General features: G+C 43.0%; 1 long non-coding RNA gene across 1 annotated transcript in view; it reads right to left on the bottom strand.

Annotated features, from left to right (window-relative positions):
- LOC116092496 overlaps window positions 1–7,532 on the bottom strand; it is an 11,747-nt gene extending 4,215 nt beyond the window's left edge. The window contains exons 1-2 of the long non-coding RNA XR_004119288.1: window positions 7,438–7,532; window positions 3,021–3,132 (exon numbers count right to left, since the gene is read on the bottom strand). This is a non-coding gene — a long non-coding RNA (uncharacterized LOC116092496). The remainder of the gene's footprint in view (window positions 1–3,020; window positions 3,133–7,437) is intronic.
- Window positions 7,533–19,670: the final 12,138 nt, after the last annotated feature.

Below are 19,670 nucleotides of genomic sequence, written 5' to 3'. Positions count from 1 at the left end.
TCCTCCTCCTCACCTCCCAGCCTCTGTGCTTTCACACAATGGAATGAGAGGAGTGGAGTGATGGTTGCTGGATGGACTCTATCTGAAGCTTCTCCCTTCCCAGGAGCCTCCCACTTTGGCTGCTAGCAGCAAAGTAATCATACATGTGTCTATGGTATATGTGCAAAGACATGCCGGGCATCCTGTCTCTGGGCCAATAAATCCCATGTCTGACATCTTCTAAAAGATGCTCCTTTGCTCTTGTTTCTCTCTTTCCATCATGTTCATCTCAAGCTTCTCAGTTTATGTTTCTGAGCATGTTACACCCTATCTCTGGCCATGATGAGGGTTATAGACTAGTGGCATGAGGGAAATATGCCATCAGTTTATTTGGCATGTACAGATAAGCTAGAATGAAAACATAAGTCTAATTGGTCCCTAAGTTGACTTACGTGGACCACAAAAAGAAAGATCTTGCAAAAACTATATTTAATGTTCTCATCTCATATTAGCAAAGAGAATGTTATAGAATATTAGAGAGTATGCTAGGTTTTGTTGTTGTTGTTGTTGTCTTGGTGGTAGTGGGTAGTAGGTGATGAAGGTCTGGATTTACTTGTTCTACATGAAAATAGTCAATCGGAAAGCCTGTGTCAACTTCCTCAAGTCCATTACACATCTGAGCCTGCCCTAGAACTACAGATAGTCTCTTGCTGGGATTTAGTTTCCTTGTCTTCATTGTGCACCTGGAGTGATGATAAAGAACTTTACTAGCACGAAAAGTACCTTTCCACCCTCTGGGTGAATGTCTTAGTTACCTGCTTGGAAAGCTCGCAGGGTAAATCTTACTATTTAAGAAGGGAAGTGAGCCGAACCTGAGATCAAGAGTCTTCTTGGCATTTGGAGCTGGGAACTTTAGTTTTTCAAGGAGATGTTCTCACCTGGTAAAGACAAGTTCTTGGCTCAGGAAAACCAACTCAACAGTCACCTGTGTCCTTTGACAAGACTATTGCTCTGAACATTGCCACACCTGGGTGTGTTCGAGGGGCCTTTGACGAGAAGCATGAATATCTTTATCCACTTGGGGAGAGGCTGTGGCAGCCTCTTCACACTTCACAGGTGGCTTGGCTCTCATTCAAACTCCCTTTGATCCTTATGGAAACTCTTGTTCTGGAATCACTGATAGTTGCTCTGAAGTATCTGTCCTGTCCACTTGGCTATCTTGTGAATCAGGAGGTACCATGAGGCTGGTCTCTTGGCAGCCAAAGGAGTTGAAAGTCTGTCTGATTGACTTTATAACTTTATAAAAGCTTCTTGTATAAACATCATTTCAAAAATTAAAGAAGACATTTTGTTAGATTACATTAACTTAGGAGATAGTATTATTGTGGAAGGCAAATTGGACAAAATTAATTTTAGAAGTGTTAGAAATTTTACACCGTAGGTGAATCTAATGCCCACATGCTGCTTGCTTTGTCCTGTTTCTCAGTGGCTAGCATGCAATTATTTATGCACACATGCAAACACACACTCACATGCAAACACACTTTTTGCTCTCTTTGGACAGGGTCTCTGTTGTCTTTTCCAAAGTGGCTGTGTGTGTGTGTGTGCATGTACATGTGTGTGTGTATTAGACTCCTGATCATTTTGACATTATAGACTCACTCCTGCTTGTCTGTTGTTTAATGGGAGCTCCCGTGTTTTAGCCTTTTATCACACAATGCTGAATGTGTTTAATTCCAAGAAGTAGCCTCATCCAAGGAATTAGAAATATCTCCCATTCTAGCCTGACTCCTAAATATTCTCCTTGACTGAGTTTTCAGATGAGCCCTCTATCTTTAGGTATAAGTTCTGCTCAATGCATCTTTAAATCACACAAAGGCCACGAGAGCATGCAGTCTCTGCTTTAAGGCCAGTGAAGGTGTTCAGGGCATGCCAGTGAATGTTTAAGGACCATGGTAGACTGGAGGTAATTCCTTCCAAGCAAAGGTCTTGGGCTTAACAACTCTGTCAGAGCTGCACCTGCTAAGGGAATAGCAAAGAAAGCTTCAACTAAAAGCTTTACTTCTTGGGTGGACTATCAACAAATCTGTGGAGGGGGAAGAGCTGGGAAGGAAAAAAATACAGAGGATGGAACATGATTATGGAGCTCTGAGCCATATAAAAGTTACAATGGGTTTCAAGGCAATTTTTCCAAAATTTCTGTAGTTCCAGCTTAATGGATAGACTATTTGGACAGCATATGTAACTCCTACAATAGCAATATTGATGATTAGTGCTGTTTGCCTAGTAGAGTTTTGTACACTTAACTAGACTGGGTCATGTATTTATTTTCACTAACTTGATAGAATAAATTAGTATTCCTTTCTTACACATGAGGAAACCAGGGCACAGATGAACAAAATAACCTGTTCAGAGTTCCAGACTTAGTAAGTCATAAAATGAGCATCTAAACCCTGAGCTCTGACTCTAGACCCCATGTTCAATCATTGTATTATTATGTCTCCTGGTACCATCTATATTCCAGGACCTGCACATTATTTGTATAAAGACCCAGATAGTAAATATTGAAAGCTTTGTGGCCATCTTGTCTCTGTGGCCACTATTCAACTCTGGAGTTGCAACACCTAAGCATTATATGACAATATGGAAATTAATATTGTGGCTGGGGCTCCTCCACAAAGCTTTACTTACGAATAGAAGCCATCTGATGGCTTTGACCCCTCCGAGGGAGTTTGCTGACACTTGCCATAAACCAAAGCAGAGATTGAAGAGTCGGATTCAACAAACATTCATTGGAACACTTATTATGTGTCAGGTGCTTCAATTAATTTATTTTATTGAACCCTTCAAAAGCTGCGAAGTAGAAAAGGAATTCCCGGTTTATAAATGAGAAAACAGAGGCTTAGTGAGGTTCACTTTCCTACAGACGTCCAGCTAGTAAATGGCAAAAGAGAATTGAACACAAGGCGACATCACTCAAGTTCCTTTGTCGTTTTTCTCTGTAGGCTTTCCAAGTAGACTGAAGCCCCATAAATACTCACGTCTCCAGAAGCTGTATGGCTGCCCTTTTTCTTTTTCAGGGAAGTGTGAATGTGTCATAACTTGGCCGAGTCTAGCTGCAAGGCATGCTGGGACCTCTGGCTCAGGAAACATCTGAAATAGGAGACAGAACCAGGAATAACATTGAGTGGAACTAGCCTAGCTGGAAGGCTGGCTATTGGTGCAGGGAGGGGGCCCTCAGTGGTGCGAATGTGGAGGTTTCAGGTTAGTCTTTGGCTTGAGAGTCAAGAACTTCCCAGTCCTGATTGGGTGAGGGAGTTTGGTATAAGACACTGAGCAGAGAGAGGTTCTTTTTTTAAAAAAAATATATTTATTTATTACTATTTATACGAGTATACTGCAGCTGTCTTCTGACACACACCAGAAGAGTGCATCGGATCCCACAACAGATTCCCATAATAACCATCATGTGGTTGTTGGGAATTGAACTTACGACCTCTGGAAGAGCAGCCAGTGCTCTTAACCGCTGAGCCATCTCTCCAGCCTGTGAGCAGAAGTTCTTAGGAAGAGGGAGGTGAAAAGATTTGGCTACTTTTTGAGACAGAAAAAGCAGACAGAATGAGAAGGAGGAGTTCTGGAGACAATCTTGGCTCTTCAGCTCTTAAGCAGGCTGTTACTGGACACATTATTAGATGTTCCTGTGTATCTAAATTCTAGGGTTAAAGTGTATTTACCCAGACTTCAAGACCCACACTTTTCATCCTGGAATACTCATTTCCCAGGTATCCTGATGATTTCCTCCCTGTTATTTCTTTAATACAGAAGTGTTCTGCTCAAGGAAGTATTCCTTGGCTATCCCATTTAAATTTCCAATCTCTCTCCTCTAATATTTTATTCAGTTCCTTTGCTTGCTTTACAGTTTGCCCCCTTCTTTAGCATGCACCATTAACCTACAAAATGGGTTACCTTGTTATCTTGTTTCTCGACTGCATCTAGGAAGTCAGGAGATGCAATATAGCTTTATTAGTATACACACATGTTTGGAACAGTGTTCACACTCAATAAATATCTGCTGGATTAGTGAATTAACTTACCATGAGTTGTAATTATGTTTTTGATCATCTATTCCCCTTTCTACCACAGAACAAGCTCTGTGTGAGAGAAGACCACGTCTATAGTTTTGTTGCTTTATCCTCCACACCTAGCCATATTTGATGCTCAACCAGCATGTGAATAAAATGAGGAAGAACTAGAGGTGGGAATCACCCAAAAAGCAGAGCAAGGTGAAGAACATGTTTTCCTCTCACTAACCTAGTCCTTATCAGGCTTACTCGCACCTATTATAATTATTTGCAAAGTTTATGCTTCCCATTAATCTAATAATTCCTTATGGAGAACATGCTGTTATTCGTCATCTCTAAACTCGTTTCATAATATCAACTGACACTTAGTAGACGATGGTTGCCTGCCTAATGTATAAACCTATATTGCACTAAGCAGAGAAAAGCCTAGAAAATACATTTCAGAGGTCAAGTATTGGCAGAATTGAGCAGACGTAGTTTAGGACCAACAACTGGAAGGCAAGGCTTTATTTGCAAGTGTTAACTGTTTTAGTTAGGGTTTCTATTGCTGTGATGAAATACCATGGCCAAGATGAACTTGGGGAGGAAAAGGCTTGTTTCATCTTCCAACTCCATCACTGTGGGAAGTCAGGGAAGGAACTCAAGGGGGAACCTTGACGCAGGAACTGATGCAGAAGCCAGAAAGAGTGGTACTTACTGGCTTGATCCTCATGGCTTGCACAGCCTGCTTTCTTATAACATACAGGTCCACTGGACCAGGGCTTGCACTGCCCATATCAATCATCAATCAAGAAAATGCCCCATAGGTCAGTCATATAAGGTCTCCTACCTCCAAAATGACTCAGCTTGTGTCAAATTGACAAAAAGAAAGCAAACCAGGACAGTAATTTTCAGGCTATGGCCAGGAAGGGCTGAAAAGATCAGATCCAGAGGAATGACTCAGAGTCCCAGATCATTAGGTCTTTCCAGACACTAATGGTGTTAAGGGTCTCAAGGAGATGAGACAGGTAGGAAGAGAGGTGTAATGGAATAAAAAATAGCCCAAGTAACCTGGGTGAGTAACAATCACTCAGCTAGCTGTGGGAGACTCTCTGGGGCTATGGGTCTCTGTTGTTACAGAAAACAAACTGAGAGTAAATTCAGTTTTTTCACAAAGGCATAGGTGGCAGATACGACATAGATGTCATTCCCAACTTACCTCATAAAGCATGTGTTATAATTTGCTTTTCACAGTCCTCTAAATTCTGATACAACCAGTAGGTGGTTTGGTCTATGGATTGATTGCAAAGAGTTGCTAAACTACAAGTTGCATCCATGGGAGGATGGAGGATTTAAGGACTAGTGATCTGGAATGCCTTTGGCTGGTCATTTAACTGTGTGATTGCATTGGTGGATGAATGGATAGGGGGATGACTAAATGGACAGAGGGGTCAATAAACTGCAGAAAGACAATTTTGCAATTTTATTTAAAGGCAGAGCATTAAGGAGGAGTTCATTTAGGAACCACAGAAGCTCTCTAGATAGGGAGTAAAGGCAATTGGATTTTAGAGGATTATTACTGTCCATTTTGCACAAGCTCTATGACAAGGCTCTTTGAATGAAGCAGATCCTAAAAAACACAGACAATTAATTAGTATCCTGAATTTGGAAGCTACTGGGGTTTTCTGTGTGGAGTGCTATTTGTATGATATTTGTTGCTGTTACATGGCTGTCTTTGAAAAGCAACATTTTCTGTGTCGGGTTAGGTGTATTTCCTTGAAGCACAGATTGAGTTGAAGGAGGTGAGTTCATAGTGCCTGCTTCCTATGGATGCTGTGTTATTTCTATAGTTGCTTTCATTATTCAGCGTGATGCTATGCTCTCTGAGGTCTAAAGATAGATGAGCACTTGCCATTGTCACTGCAGAGTGGACTGAGTCAATAGACAGTCAGTAGGGGAACAAGGAACATAACACATTCCGGTAGTGAAACAAAGGCACTACACACAGCCCAAGGAACAATCCGAACCCTCGGGCAGCTGTGATTGGCAATATGGCATGGCAGTAGAAAGGGTGAACGTGGGTACTATGGAGTCCTTGTGCTGGTTACTGGGTACTTTGGCTCCATTTTTCCCCCTTTTTAAAGATTTGTTTTAATTTTTAATTTTGTGTTTGTGTGTTGAAGGGTATATGTGTATGGGAGTGCCTGTGTGCAGAGGCCAGGTCCTCTGGAATTCTGAGCCATCAAATGTGCGGGCCTGGGAGTCTTCCTTTGCAAGAGCAGCAAGTGTTCATCATTGCTAAGTAAGCCATTTTTGCAGTTCCCAGCTCTTATTTATTTATTTATTTATTTATTTATTTATCAAGTATTACATTGAAAGAATAGCAATGGGCTATCCTCTCTCTCTCTCTCTCTCTGACCCCCCCACCCAGAGACACACACACAATATTGTTGACATTTCATTTTTTGAGATTGAATATGTAGGAGCAGACATGGTAGACTAGGAAGAAAGGGGTTTGTCTATACACAATTCCCAGGGAAGAAATTCAGATGGAATCTGAGAAGCTGAGAGTGAAGAGGATGGGATGAGAGTGAACATAAGGCTGGAGCAAATAAAAGAAACCTAGTACCAAAAAGATGAAAAGGCTGAAAAGTGGATTAGAGGTGGCCACTAACACTTAGAAATGACCTTGATTTTTTTTTTTTTTTTTTTTTTTTTTTTTTTTTTTTTTTTTTTGGTTTTACGAGACAGGGTTTTTCTGTGTAGCCCTGGCTGTCCTGGTACTCACTCTGTAGACCAGGCTGGCCTCAAACTCAGAGATCTGCCTGCCTCTGCCTCCCAAGTGCTGGGATTAAAGGCGTGTGCCACCACCACCCGGCTGACCTTGATTTTAAAGGGTTTAAAAGTATGGTTTTCTAACTTTATCTCTCTAACAACTATGAGGCACATTGCATGGCCCCATTTACAGAAGAGACAACTGAGGCTCAGTGAAGTCAGGTGGCTAGCATAGATTAGACTGCAAAACTATTTACTTCTTATAGAAAATTCTAACCTACAGCCAGGCATGGTGCCACATCCCAACACACTGGCAGAGACAGGTGGGCCTATATGAAACCAAACTGGTCTACACAACTAGGTCTAGGGCAGCCAAGGCTAGATAATGAGAACATGTCTCGAAAACAAAACAAAACACATCAACGAACAAAACCAACAAAAATCTGACCTATAGTGTGACCAGAAACCAGCAGGCACGCCCGATATATGAGGAACAAAGGAGCATCATGTTTGGCTGAGATAGTACATAGACGACGCTAGAGAAATATCTGGTTCTTTTAGGTGGAAACAAATTAAAAACCCACCCAACAATGAAAACAGGACAGAGCGCTGAGTCACTCACCCCAAGCAGCCTGCAGGAGGAAATTACAAACAGCCGAAGCAGACATCATGGGACTCCAGAGAAGAGCCCAGGAGAAGCAGGACCAGGGACTGGCTCTGGAAAGGGGAAGTTTCTGCAGAGGACTGAGCCCCAAAGGAAGAAACTCTGGCCGACTCAAGTGTGGTGGCCATGGCTCAGGCAGGCCTTGCTCTTCTCCCCCATTCTCTCTGCCTTGCTAAAAAACTGTTAGATTCCATTCCTAAAACTAGCCATCAAGGTCTATTCCTCTATTTGGCCATTTCCTCCTCCTGAGGCTGACTATCAAAGGTCCAGCTATCAAAGAATTGAAGTCTAACAATCAAAAGTCCCTTTGGCTCACCTAACCAACATGCCCAATCAAAATTAAACACCCCATCATAGCACAGGGCTTCCCCACTTTACCTTTACAAACCAGTTTTCCTATGTGCCACAGCTGTCTCCTCTGAGACAGACAGACCTCTGTCCCACGCTCAGACAAACACCCCATACCCCTCTCTTTCCTCTCCCTTGTTTTCTTCCCTCTCTCCCTGGTCCTCTATTTTCTGTCTTTGTCTCTCATTCCCTGCCCTCTCTCCCTCTGGGGGCAAGTAAATCTCCTTTGTGCTGAGAACTTCGCCTTGAGGGTCCCGAGACGATATGAATCTCTCACACTGAGCGCGGCTGGAAAGAACTGGGTTGAGACAAGCAGAACAGGTCCTACTTGGAAAGCAAAAGAGAACTAGGAATTCCAAAGCTCCAGAGATCCTTGAACTATGGTGTCTCAGGAGGGAGTGAAGTACTAGACATATGGCCCTGAAACCCTTAAGTCTTGGCCCTCCATCACAGGAAAATAAGTCGAGAGTTGAGGCAATAAAAACAGCCAAGGCTGATGAAAAATCTCCAGGTAGAAGGGCAAGGCTGAGTGATGGAATGGCCCGTTTGGACTCAGAGGTTATTTTTTTTCTTCGTCTTCTAAGGTACTGGTGGCTCGTTTATCTCGAAAGGCCAAGTAACTAATGCCTTTTTTATTGATGAATGGCCACTTGCCTTCTGATGTACAACCACTTAGTTAATTTTCCCCTTCCTGAAATTGCTGTACCTCCAAGTTGTCGCACCTGCCAAGCTACCTCCATTGAGAACCCAAGGGCCCTTGGGAAAGCTCCCGAGTCTGGGTCCTGAGCAGGAGAGGCCTTACATACCACTGACCAGAGCCCCTATCAGACAGTTGTCAGAAAGTCACCCCCACTGAACAGAAAATAGGAAGTCAGGAGAGGAAGTGGATTGGGAGCATGGGCTGAGGGATATTTGTTTGTTCTCCAAGCTACTATTCCTTGGGTATTAGCCCTGCTCTGAGGATTAGTCATAATGTCAAAGCCAAGTTGTACAGGAGTCATTTAGTGTCAAGTGAGGAGACTGCCGAAGGGCTTTGCAGTCAGTTCTTTTGACTTGGCTGAGTGAGTTTTCAGGTATGATGATGGATTGTGAATACGGGCTTCAGTTATAGGAACAAGATCTCTTTGCATGGAACTGCAACGGGGAGCAGGAAAGGCAGAGTGTGCACCAAGGCGCATAGGAGATAGCCGCTCATCTTGAGTGCGATTGTAAGAATGTATGTATGAGCTCAGGCAAGGGTTGGATAGACTTGGGTTAGCGTACAAGTCCTCACAGCAAAAGTGAATGCTAGCAGAGAACATTTGAAACGTCCCTGAGATGCACCTGTGTGTGAGTTAGAGATAACGTAAGGTGGCAACGAAACCAGACTATTTCCTGTCAACTGTGTACTCTGGAGCCTGGGAGCACAGGAGGCATGGTAGAGAGTAGATGTTCACTGAGCATCCCTTTGCTTCTCCTGCTTTTAAGAAAGGATGTGAATGGTGAAGATACCAAGGCCTGTGCTTGGAGTTATTTTGGAAGATACCATATTTATAACAGATCAACAAGGATGGTTTAGTGCCACAAAGTGGTAATACCAATGCACAGTCAAAAACACAATTGTTAAAGTCCTAAGAGTGTGCCATGGGGGCAAATTTAGGTTCTCCAAAGCCGTGCTATAGGTAATCTCTGAACTCCTCCTTCAGCTCATCTAGGTAAAATCAGAAAGTTCGTGTTTAATTGAAAAAAAACGAAAGCTTCCATTTGTGAAGACACCTCATATCTGAGCAGTTACCAGCATTCAATGGGTTCTTAGCCCTAGTAAGATCAAGGAAGGAATAACAGCAGTTGCTATCCAGCCGGCCTCCCTTGGGTTCTTCTCTTGGGTCTCTTTCTCTTTGGCAAGTCTATGAGTTAATTTTCGTGAGATTCTGGACTGCATTTAGCTGGCCTGTATTACGGGCAACAGGTTTTCTAAGGGGCTTCCAGGATGAGGCTGGGTGTTGGGTTTGGTACTGGATAGAGGCTGCCCTTAGCTCTCATTGCTATCCTTCTAGGTCAAATGATGGCATTTGTCTAGCACATCAGAGGTAACAGAATAATTGAATTTGATTGCAGGACCTTGGTGGCTGGGCGTATAGTTACTTTTTGGGTTCAGACCATGAGGACTCTCTGCAAAGCTTGGGGCAGAAGGAGGAAGCTCTCTCTAACAACATCTTTCTGTTATGTAGACACACAGTGAACTTCCCTCTGATTGCTTAGCATCTGGTCACGTTTCTTATCTTAGCAATTGAAAGAACCAGTTGTCTGTATGCAAAAGGGCCAACTTTAGTGACCTTCCACCCACACTGAACCTGGTTTATCAGAAGCTATGAAACTCGATGACCTGAGATTCTTGGGGGACACAGAACCAACTGTGCATCAGATATAAATGCATTAGATCGCCAATTCTTTCAGTTCATTGACCCGGGGAAAGCACATTCTGAGTGTACATTTCAGCAGCATATTTTGTACAGTTGGTCTAAATACTGTACATGCACTGTTGGTATATAGTGCATGTTCAAGAAATACCAGATAGAAAAGCCCTCTCATATTATTTGAATTCTCTCAGATATAAAATATGACAACTGTCCCATTCTGTCCTCTTAGAAGGGCAACCCCACCCACTCACCATGACAGTTTTCCTGGGATTCATTTTCTGTTTGTTTCTGGACAAGTTTTACATATTGTACATTCCACGGAGCTCTCTCCAAGGCATCTCTGAGAGAAGACAGGCTGTAGGGATTGGAAGCTAGGAAGCAGAAAGCTGTTCTGGTCCTAAGATCAGTTAAGCAATAGGAAAACTCCCTTTGAGATTGACTGCTGACAAGAGTCCTCCCTGTTCCAAACCCGAGGGAGGCACTGGAGCGGAGGGATGAGCCAGCCAGCAGCGGTTTTTTTGTTTGGGGTGAGATGGCTTGGCTGAGTGAGGAGGGGACCCAGTGTTAAGCTCTCCTCTGCCTGCATTCTGTGACAGAAGCCATCAAGATGGGAGGTCACCGTATTGGCCAAAGACTTGTCTCCCGGGACTTTCAGAATGACAGAAGTGGCCTAGAGTTTCCATCCAGGGTGGTCTCTGACGGGAATGGGAGAACCTAGGGAAAGTTTTGACGAAAGAATATTAAAACAGAACCATATTTTGGGGGCTGAGATTTCCAATTCGGAGTCCAAACAGAAAGTATTAAAGGTTCTCTACAGAGAAAATGCCTTCTTGCTTCCCTTTGGGGCTGAGATGGTAGGAGTTTCCTTGCTGTTACTGTTTGCTTTCTTAAACACAAAAGCAAGTGTAGCTCGGAACTCCAGGATGGAGCTAGGGAGAGAATGATCCATTTATTAGAGAGGAGGAGACACTTTCCAGAAGATCTGCAGGGAAATGCCCTTTGCCTGCAGGCCCTTGGCGCCCAGGCTGGGCTGAGCTGATTAAAGCTCCATTCAGAATCGCAATAACCCAAAAGCTATGCTGGGGCCACTGATGGGCCTTAAGATTAGCCACTAAACTGATCGCTCTCCCTGGGATTGTGGCTGTTGTATTTTTGGAAACTGAGCACTTTAAAAAAAAAAATTCTATTTTCTCATGGCTTTCCGTGCGAACCTCATTAATTTCCCGAAGTCTCTGCAGAAGAACAATTGCTGTAATTCCATCTGGCAAGGTTCTAAAGCCTGAAAATTTCTCATAGAAAATAAAATATATGGAAAATGAATAGACACACTTATATATGACCTCTGTAATAGATGGCCCAAGTATACATAATAGGCTACACTCTATATACAAACACACACATATGTGTATATAAATATTTTTTTTTCCTTGCCTTCCTGCCCTTATCCTGGAATTCTTAGCAATTTGGCCTGTCCCTGCTTATTAATGATGTTTCCAGAACAGAGCTCATTGGTGCATTTGCAGCAATGGGCTGATTAATAGGTGGGCACCGGGGAGCTCTTTGAAAGCCAGGGCATTGCTGGCTTGTTGACCTTGATGCTCAGGGGATAGTCTTGCTTCAAACTATGGAATCTCAGTTAGCATCATAAATTGTGGAGCCACTGGTTTTATTACCCTTCTGCCTCCTGCTGGGAATGTTGTTTCTCTTTAATAATGGGCTGAGCAGCAGCAATGAGCACCCCTCCTCCTCCCTCACTTGCCCTGTGCATTCCTCTCCCCCACCTCCACTCTCTACCTCCTGCCTTGATCATCAAAGAGGAGGCACAAACACACTCCCATACACATACAAATAACACACACACACACACACACACACACACAAACACATCACAGGCTCCTAAGATCATACACATATACAATATCCATACCCGTCACCTCCCTCTGTTTAGCTATACGACTTAGTCAGGATGCACCCCCCTTTCCTGGCTTGGCATAACTAAATCAAGCAGGGATTTTCAAAGGCTTAAAAAAAGACATCAAAGCAAAACAGAAAGTAGCCAGTCCAAGGAGATATGAAAAGCATAAAAATAGTCTTGTTTTCAAAATAGAGAATTCTAGAGTCTCAGTCAAAATAGTGACAAGTGGCCTGCTTTCTTAGTAGTGTTCTCAAAAGAGCAATGGTGATGCTCTGTTTCCTTGGTTCCTTACCTCTCTTTTTCTGCAAGAGCCATCCCTGCTTCTGGGGCCTCGGTGGTTAACCTCACACACAGCTTGGTAGACCTGGACTAAGGGAGCCTTCTGATTGACCTAAGCTCTCTCTAGCTCATGCTTCACATTTCTTCTTCATTGCTATTCTTTAGGAGGTGGGGGTTGGGCATTCTTGTCCATCAAATCCTCTTTCCAGTCAAGAGTATTATGTTTTTTTTCCCTTTCACAATAAGCACACAGTTGTAAATTTGTGTTTATTTGTGGGTGCATTTGGTTAATGTCTGTCTCCATCTCTGGAATGTAAACTCCTTTAGCTAGGGATCCCATGTCTGATTACACTCACTCCTCAGATCCTCAGCATCTTTTCTCTTACCAGGAATAGAGTTCACATTCAATAAATATTTATTGATGGGATAAATAGCCCTTCTGTGTTAGATTATAAACAGTGTAGAAGTGACTCCTCAGATCTTACTTGGGCCCAGTGCTATCTTACATGTTATTGCTGCCTTGTTCAGATCTCACTTGTTGAGCTGTGTTCAACTGGACTAAGGTTAAAGATTCATTGAACCTTTTCTAGAATGGCTTTGGGATCCAGGGCTATCTCATCCAGAGATGCCTGGGAAGGTACATTCTCCCCAGAAGGTGATGAGTAGCTAATGTCCAGGTATTATGGAAATAGAGAAATCAGTCTCCCTGTTTCAAGGTAGGAATTCTGAAGTCTGTTCAGAAATTCTAAGGTCCATATTGTTCAGGCTGAGACTAGACTTCACCTGAATCTGTGTATTAGTAAGTGTTTCATAACTATAATAAAATAACTGAGAGAGGCTATTTATAAAGAAAAGAGGTTCATGTTCCATGCATCACACCTTATAATACAGAGAGATGAAAAATTAGACATATAATATTAGTAACAGTATGGTCTTGTTCTGCTTTATTTTTTTCTAAATAATATATTTTTCGTCTTTACCACTGAAAAGCTTGTGTTATTGTTAGTTCCATTTGGTAATTGTAAAGGGGCAGCTCACATACTGCTGTGACTTATCTAAGACTACACTAACAAATGTTGGGATCCAACTCCAGTGTCTGGACAGGTAGCTGGGTAATGTCCTCTGCTCAAAGGTAGTAACTATTCTGCTCACCTGGGTAGAATCTTGTACTCAGAATGGCTACTGCTTTACATTGTAACTTATAGTTCTTGGTATATTTGCATTGTGTAGAAGTGAATGGTATAGAACAAACATCTTTTAAAGACAGGGATGCTGACAACAATGATGTTGCTGACTCTTTTCAAAGAGTATGAGGAACTCACAGCTGTCTGCACATCAGGGCTTCTCATGGTCCATGTGTCTTCCTGGTAATGTTGCCCTTTCCTGTAGACCTCAGAGTCTCAGTCATTAAAGTCAACCACACTGCTGTCTGGGCATAAAGAGGCTGTCAGTCAAGATGCTGTGTGGAATATCACTCATTGATTCTTTAGTGTCTAATGAGTGTCAGTTTGGGTGACATGTAAATTCACAGAAGGAAGCATGACCCGTGTCCCCAGGCTGAAGGGTAAGTTTGTTCAGTATGCTTTGCTCTGACTCTCTGTGCCTACCTGCCCAGGACTTCCCTAAGAGTTCCAGAGATAATGGTTTGCTGTAACAAATGGGAAGCATCAAATGCAGAAACCGCCTGTGATGGTCAATTGATATGTGTATCCGGGTCCTTTTTTGGTCTATGTTGGCTAAAACAGCAAATCCTGCTAACACCAGCACAGTTATGTCCCTATGGAATGGCGCTCACAGGACATTTAGACCTGGGATTGAGTTCCTTCATCTCTTTATGACATCTTATGGGCAATGGAACCTTTGCCAGGCTTTGGGGGGTGCCCAACCATTGGTGGTTTGACTTAGAACACAGATTGGATAATCTGCACTGTTTAAAAGGACAGATTGAAAACATCTCAAAGGAGAGAAGCTTAGTCTACTCTTGTCGGCATCAGAGCTGGATCCCCAACTCAGGCTTACCATGCCAGCTGCCATTATTGGCTGTGGAATCAAGTAGTCTAGGCTTGGCCAGACAGTGGTGGTGCATGCCTTTAATCCCAGCACTTGTGAGGCAGAGGTGGGTGGATTTCTGAGTTAGAGGCCAGCTTCCTCTACAGAGTGAGTTCCAGGACAGCCAGGGCTACACAGAAACACCCTGTTTCGAACCCCCTTCACCCCCGCAAAAAAACGTAGTCTAGGCTTGACCTGGGCTCTGTCTCCATGTCCTTGGCTAACTTATTTGCTCTTTCTTCATTTGGAAAACAGATTAAAAACAATCTTTAAGCTGCCTTCTTCAAAAATATAACATTATTCATAATTCTCCATCTATGCCGTACCCAGTCCCTTAAATATACTCATTGGTGATATGAATTATTAATATTATTATGACCATTGCCATCACATTTAAAATAGGTTAATATTTTTCACTTTTTCAACTTCTCAGAGTTGATAATTATGTCTTTGACAATCTAAATGAGACTCTGAGACCTTTTAACTGATTTTCTTCTCCTTCTAGTGGAAGACCTTCAGGACAAGAGTCACCTGTCCCAGGCTGAGATTTCAGTCAAACTAGGAGACTAATAAGCAGGATTGGGAACTATTACTGGACTTACTGTTCATTTAACACCTGTAAATCAATAGCCATTGATTGGGAGGGTCTTAGAGTCCCCTGAAGCACTGTCTGCCAAGTCTTTAATGTATGAAAGAGCATACAGAGAGGACTTGAAGATAGGTGCATTGATGACTATACAATTAATATGTTTTACCCTTTGATGGTCTTATTATGGCTACTGGTGGTTACCTCACTTTGGAAGGGACAGAAGGGAGAATGTAAGGATTTAATTACACTATTTTCCTCATACTTTTAGGTTAAAGTTAGCCATAGATTTCATAATGGGAACCTTTCAGGTCAATGGACACTTGTCAGATACCCTCTAGGGATGGGGCTGTGCCAGTTCAGACCAACCTACTTCACTCTTTCAAGAGACTGCCATGGTAAGGCTAGAAATTACGAACTTGATACAATTAAAACTGAAAGTGACCAGGGTCATATGATGTGGTGTGTGTGTGTGTGTGTGTGTGTGTGTGTGTGTGTGTGTGTGTGTGAGTGTGTGTGCGTCTGTGTGTGCATGTGTGTATGCATGTGTGCATGCCTTCCAAAGGCTATGGGTTGTCCCCAGGGGAGGAGGGATGTTTCCTGGCTGTGCTTGGCTGTAGGTGATGAGATGATTTGTTAATTTGATGAGACCCTCAAGGGCACCCTGCCCTTGCCTTTTCCTGTGGCTACTCTGGGTGGCAATATCATCTTGGAGCCAGCCTTGACTATGATCTGCTCATCTCCAAAATGCAGATTATGCTGAGCACAACCTCCTACCCATCTCAGCTTTCTCCAGAGAGTTCCAAGAGACAGAGGGCTTAAGCTGGACTTTGGAGCAATTCATCATGTAGCAGGCAGAGTCATTCATTCGTGGGTAACGGTCCCAATCCGAATCTCCAGTTTTGCTGTTTTGCACAGGATAATATCTGAGAGTACTGGAAGTCATCTCAGTGTAGGTATTGGATGAGCAGACTTATACAAAGTTCGCAGGATGAACACCAACAGACAGGTGCAAATAACACCAAAGATCTTGTAGCAGACTATTTTCCCATTCTATAACCAGAGGGGCTGCAAGGTGGCTGAGCTCAGGACTAGTGAACCTGACCTTGTCATTAATAGCCACAAGGGTTCAGCCTGGACAATTGCCTCTGCTTTCAGATAACTCACCATCAAGGGGAAAAGTGGAAAGACAAGGTCTACATATAGTGTATGACCTGGAGGATCTCCACAGAATAGACTGGCATACAGTTGCAAGGGAGAATTTATACAGCCACTCTTCCATATCCTCTGGTCTCTGGGCTCCAAATACCATAAAACAGACTCCTAGGAATTCCAGGATCCTGTGTGTTGGCTGTTGAAGATGGTTCTTCCATTTTGGATTCTTCCTCAGAGCACAAAAGGAAGATGGCCATCATAAAACAAGGATAGGTGCATTTGGTCTTTATAGATTGAAGTCTAAGATATACACAGTAGCTGCTGTTAACAACTATACCTCCAGTTTGTATGGTAACAGTGAAACTCCATAGGCTTTCTTGGTCAAGCTGTAGATGAAGTATAATCTCTATTGCAGAACAGAACTTCATACAAAGTGTTCCAGAGAGTAGAAGCTTCATATAGTACATTATATGTCTTTAGAAAGGCATTATTTGGGTTTGCCTGAGTAGCTACATAATACATACTTTTTCAAGAATCAAAATAAGCTATGGGTTGTGACATAAGCTTGTATTCTCAACACTCACTGGCAAAGGTAGAAGGATAGCTCCAAGTTTGAGGCCAGCTTGGTCTACACAGGACGAACCAGCCTCAATGAGAATGAAACAAAAACAAAGGGCCCAAAGTTAAGTATCACAGGGGCTTCTAAGGTCCTGGCATGTGCTTGTTCTGGGTCAGAGGGCTGGTTACATATTATGTGTACATATTATACTTCTATGTACACATATGTGATATTTCAATGTGCAATATAATATGTGATATTCATTTGTGCATCAAAACTGGTTCTTAGAAAGAATGACATTAGTAATATAAAATAAGAAATTAATTTCGGACATAATTTACAATCCATGGTCACCATCAGCAAATATCTATGATGTTGGTTTAGAGGTCTGTGTGGATCAGCACTGGGGCAGCTCAGCATACAAAACAGACACAGAGTGGGGTTCCACAAGCCTCTGGTACTCCTTTACATCCCATCAGAAACATCCGATCACTGGCTCTGTAGCCTCTTTTGATGCCCAAGGTCCATTCTAGCCCCTACTGCTCTCTTGGACCTTGCCTCTTAGCTCAAGGTTCCTCTAAGCTGAGTCCTTGTGGCTATTAATGACAAGGTCATATTTACTAGTTCTGAGCTCAGTAACTTGCACACCCACTGGTTGTGGAATGGAAAATTAGTCTGCTTTCAGATCCTTGGTGTCTCTTACCTGGGTATAGGTGTGCATCCTTCAAACCCTGCTTTGTATGAGCTCCATTTGTTCACATTGGCCTTGGTATGCAGAGCAGCACTCCAGTGTCCTGTGAAACTTGCCCCTGCCCATCTTTTGACTATCTCTGCCAGGATATCTAGCTTCTTCTTGCCTCCATCTCTGATTGCTCACATTCCAAAATCTACCATTTTTTTACACACTCACTGCCTTTAAACAGAAGTCATCAACTAGGCCACCAATAGAATCACTTTTGTGCTTGACACACCATCTCAGGTCTTTGCTTCATCCTCTGGAGAGATTTCGTTCATGGGTCTCCTTCGTCTTGACCTCTAAGGAGGCCACATCTCTCTCCATAACAGTTAGCTTCTGTTGTTTGGTAACTGAGTTTTGATATCCGGTGTCCCAATGCTTTAGGGAAGCTCTCAACTTTAGAAATGGGAAGGTCTGACTGTAAGACATGAGGGAGGATACTAGAGCAGACCAAAGACCCTAAGTCAGCAGCAGCAATATGGGAACATGCAAGAGATGGCACGTGTCTTGGGCCAGTGGTTGGAGGAAGTACAACACCCATAGGGAAGGGGCATCACCCAGCCTACTGCCAGGCAACCCTGGACACCGAGCACAGCTATCTGTCTTTTGGGGATAGGGCAGGATGTAAAGCATTCATAAGGATATATTTATCTGCCTTTGTCTCTCTATCACTGGGAAAATTTCCCAATATCTGGTTTGGGGAATAGCTACCCATTTTTTAAGAATTCTTTTCCAAAAGGATTTACTAAAGGTAGCTCTCCAAAATGTCATGGATTACACGGGTCCAAAATGCCCCTCTAAGATCTTTCATAGAGCATTATTTCTGAAAATGTATCTCAGACAGTGCAATCTTCCCATCCCTGAGCCTGGTAGAGAATAGCAAGTGGTGTTGCAGGATGTCAATAAATCTGCAAGCCCTCAGACACATTATTTAGCCTCTCTGAACCCATTTCCTCCTCATCTGTAAGTGGAGATAATGATCGTGGCTCTGCCTGCTCCTCGCTGGCGAGGCTCAAGCAAGATGTAAGAGAGCTCTTGGTAAACTGTAGAGTAAAGAGTTATGAGCAGAGTGTGAGCAAATTCAGGAAATGAGATTCTGCTGGGCAGCGAGAGCCTGCGACATAGGAAGCGTCCCAAAGCCTGGCCTTTTAAATTGTTATCAAACCCATGCACCTCCGCTGCTTGCTAGGCTTAAGTCTTTGGTTTCTGTGGTAGTTACTTTGCTCATTTCTGTGACCTGACAGGAGGTGACTTATTGGGAGGGAGCATTTCGGAGGGTGGTGTCCACCACAGCTGTGAAGGTGTGGTGACATTCGTGGAGGCCGGAACATACAGCTGGGACTCCTTACATCTCAAAGACCAGAAAATGGAAGAGGAAATGCCAGAAATTTCCGAGCTTCCTCCTTTTCTCCTTTTTCACCAGCTCAGAACCCAGCCCATGGGGTAGTGCTACACACATTAGAGTTACTGGCCCCCAATCTTGGTGAAGCCTCTCTGAGGGTTTCTGCAAAGCCAGGGTGTCTCTGAAGTTATCCCACGTTTACAGTGAAAGTTACCCTTCTTGGGCTGGAGTCACGGGCGGGCTCATGTTTATTCTGCCTTCCTCTCTCTTCTCTCTCTATTCTTTCAATGATCCTGACTTTACTACTTTTATTGTTTCTTTTTTCCTTTCTTTCCAGGAGTGTATATACTTTTATCTCTTGTTTTTTAAGAATTTAGCTTACAGTGGCTTAAATACTATAGCATTCTCATGCTTCTCTATTTAACACTTTATAACCTCTAGATCTATAATAAACAATATCCCTCATACTAAATCTGCATACCTTCCTGCTGGGTCCTCTTTTAACCTCATGGGCCCCTTATTGATCATGCATACTTCCCCACCACATCTCTCTCCTCCCTATTGTTCTGCATTTGAGTATTTCTGTGCCTTTGAAGTCCAAGTCAGAGTGACTAGTAGAGATGAAATAGCCTTGAGGTTGGCAACCACATGCCCGTACATTTTTGTTTTCATTATGGAATCCTCACTGACACGTGCATCCTATGGGGTCAGAAAATATGTATTAAATTAATTTTTAGCTGACATTCAAAATAGTGGATTTCATTATGACCTTCCACACATATAATATATTCATTTCCCTGTTGTCCTCTTGAATCCTTCTCCC

The sequence above is a fragment of the Mastomys coucha genome, unplaced genomic scaffold (assembly GCF_008632895.1).
Source record: "Mastomys coucha isolate ucsf_1 unplaced genomic scaffold, UCSF_Mcou_1 pScaffold15, whole genome shotgun sequence".
NCBI classification, from domain to species: domain Eukaryota; kingdom Metazoa; phylum Chordata; class Mammalia; order Rodentia; family Muridae; genus Mastomys; species Mastomys coucha.
This window is presented reverse-complemented; position numbering and strand designations above follow the sequence as displayed.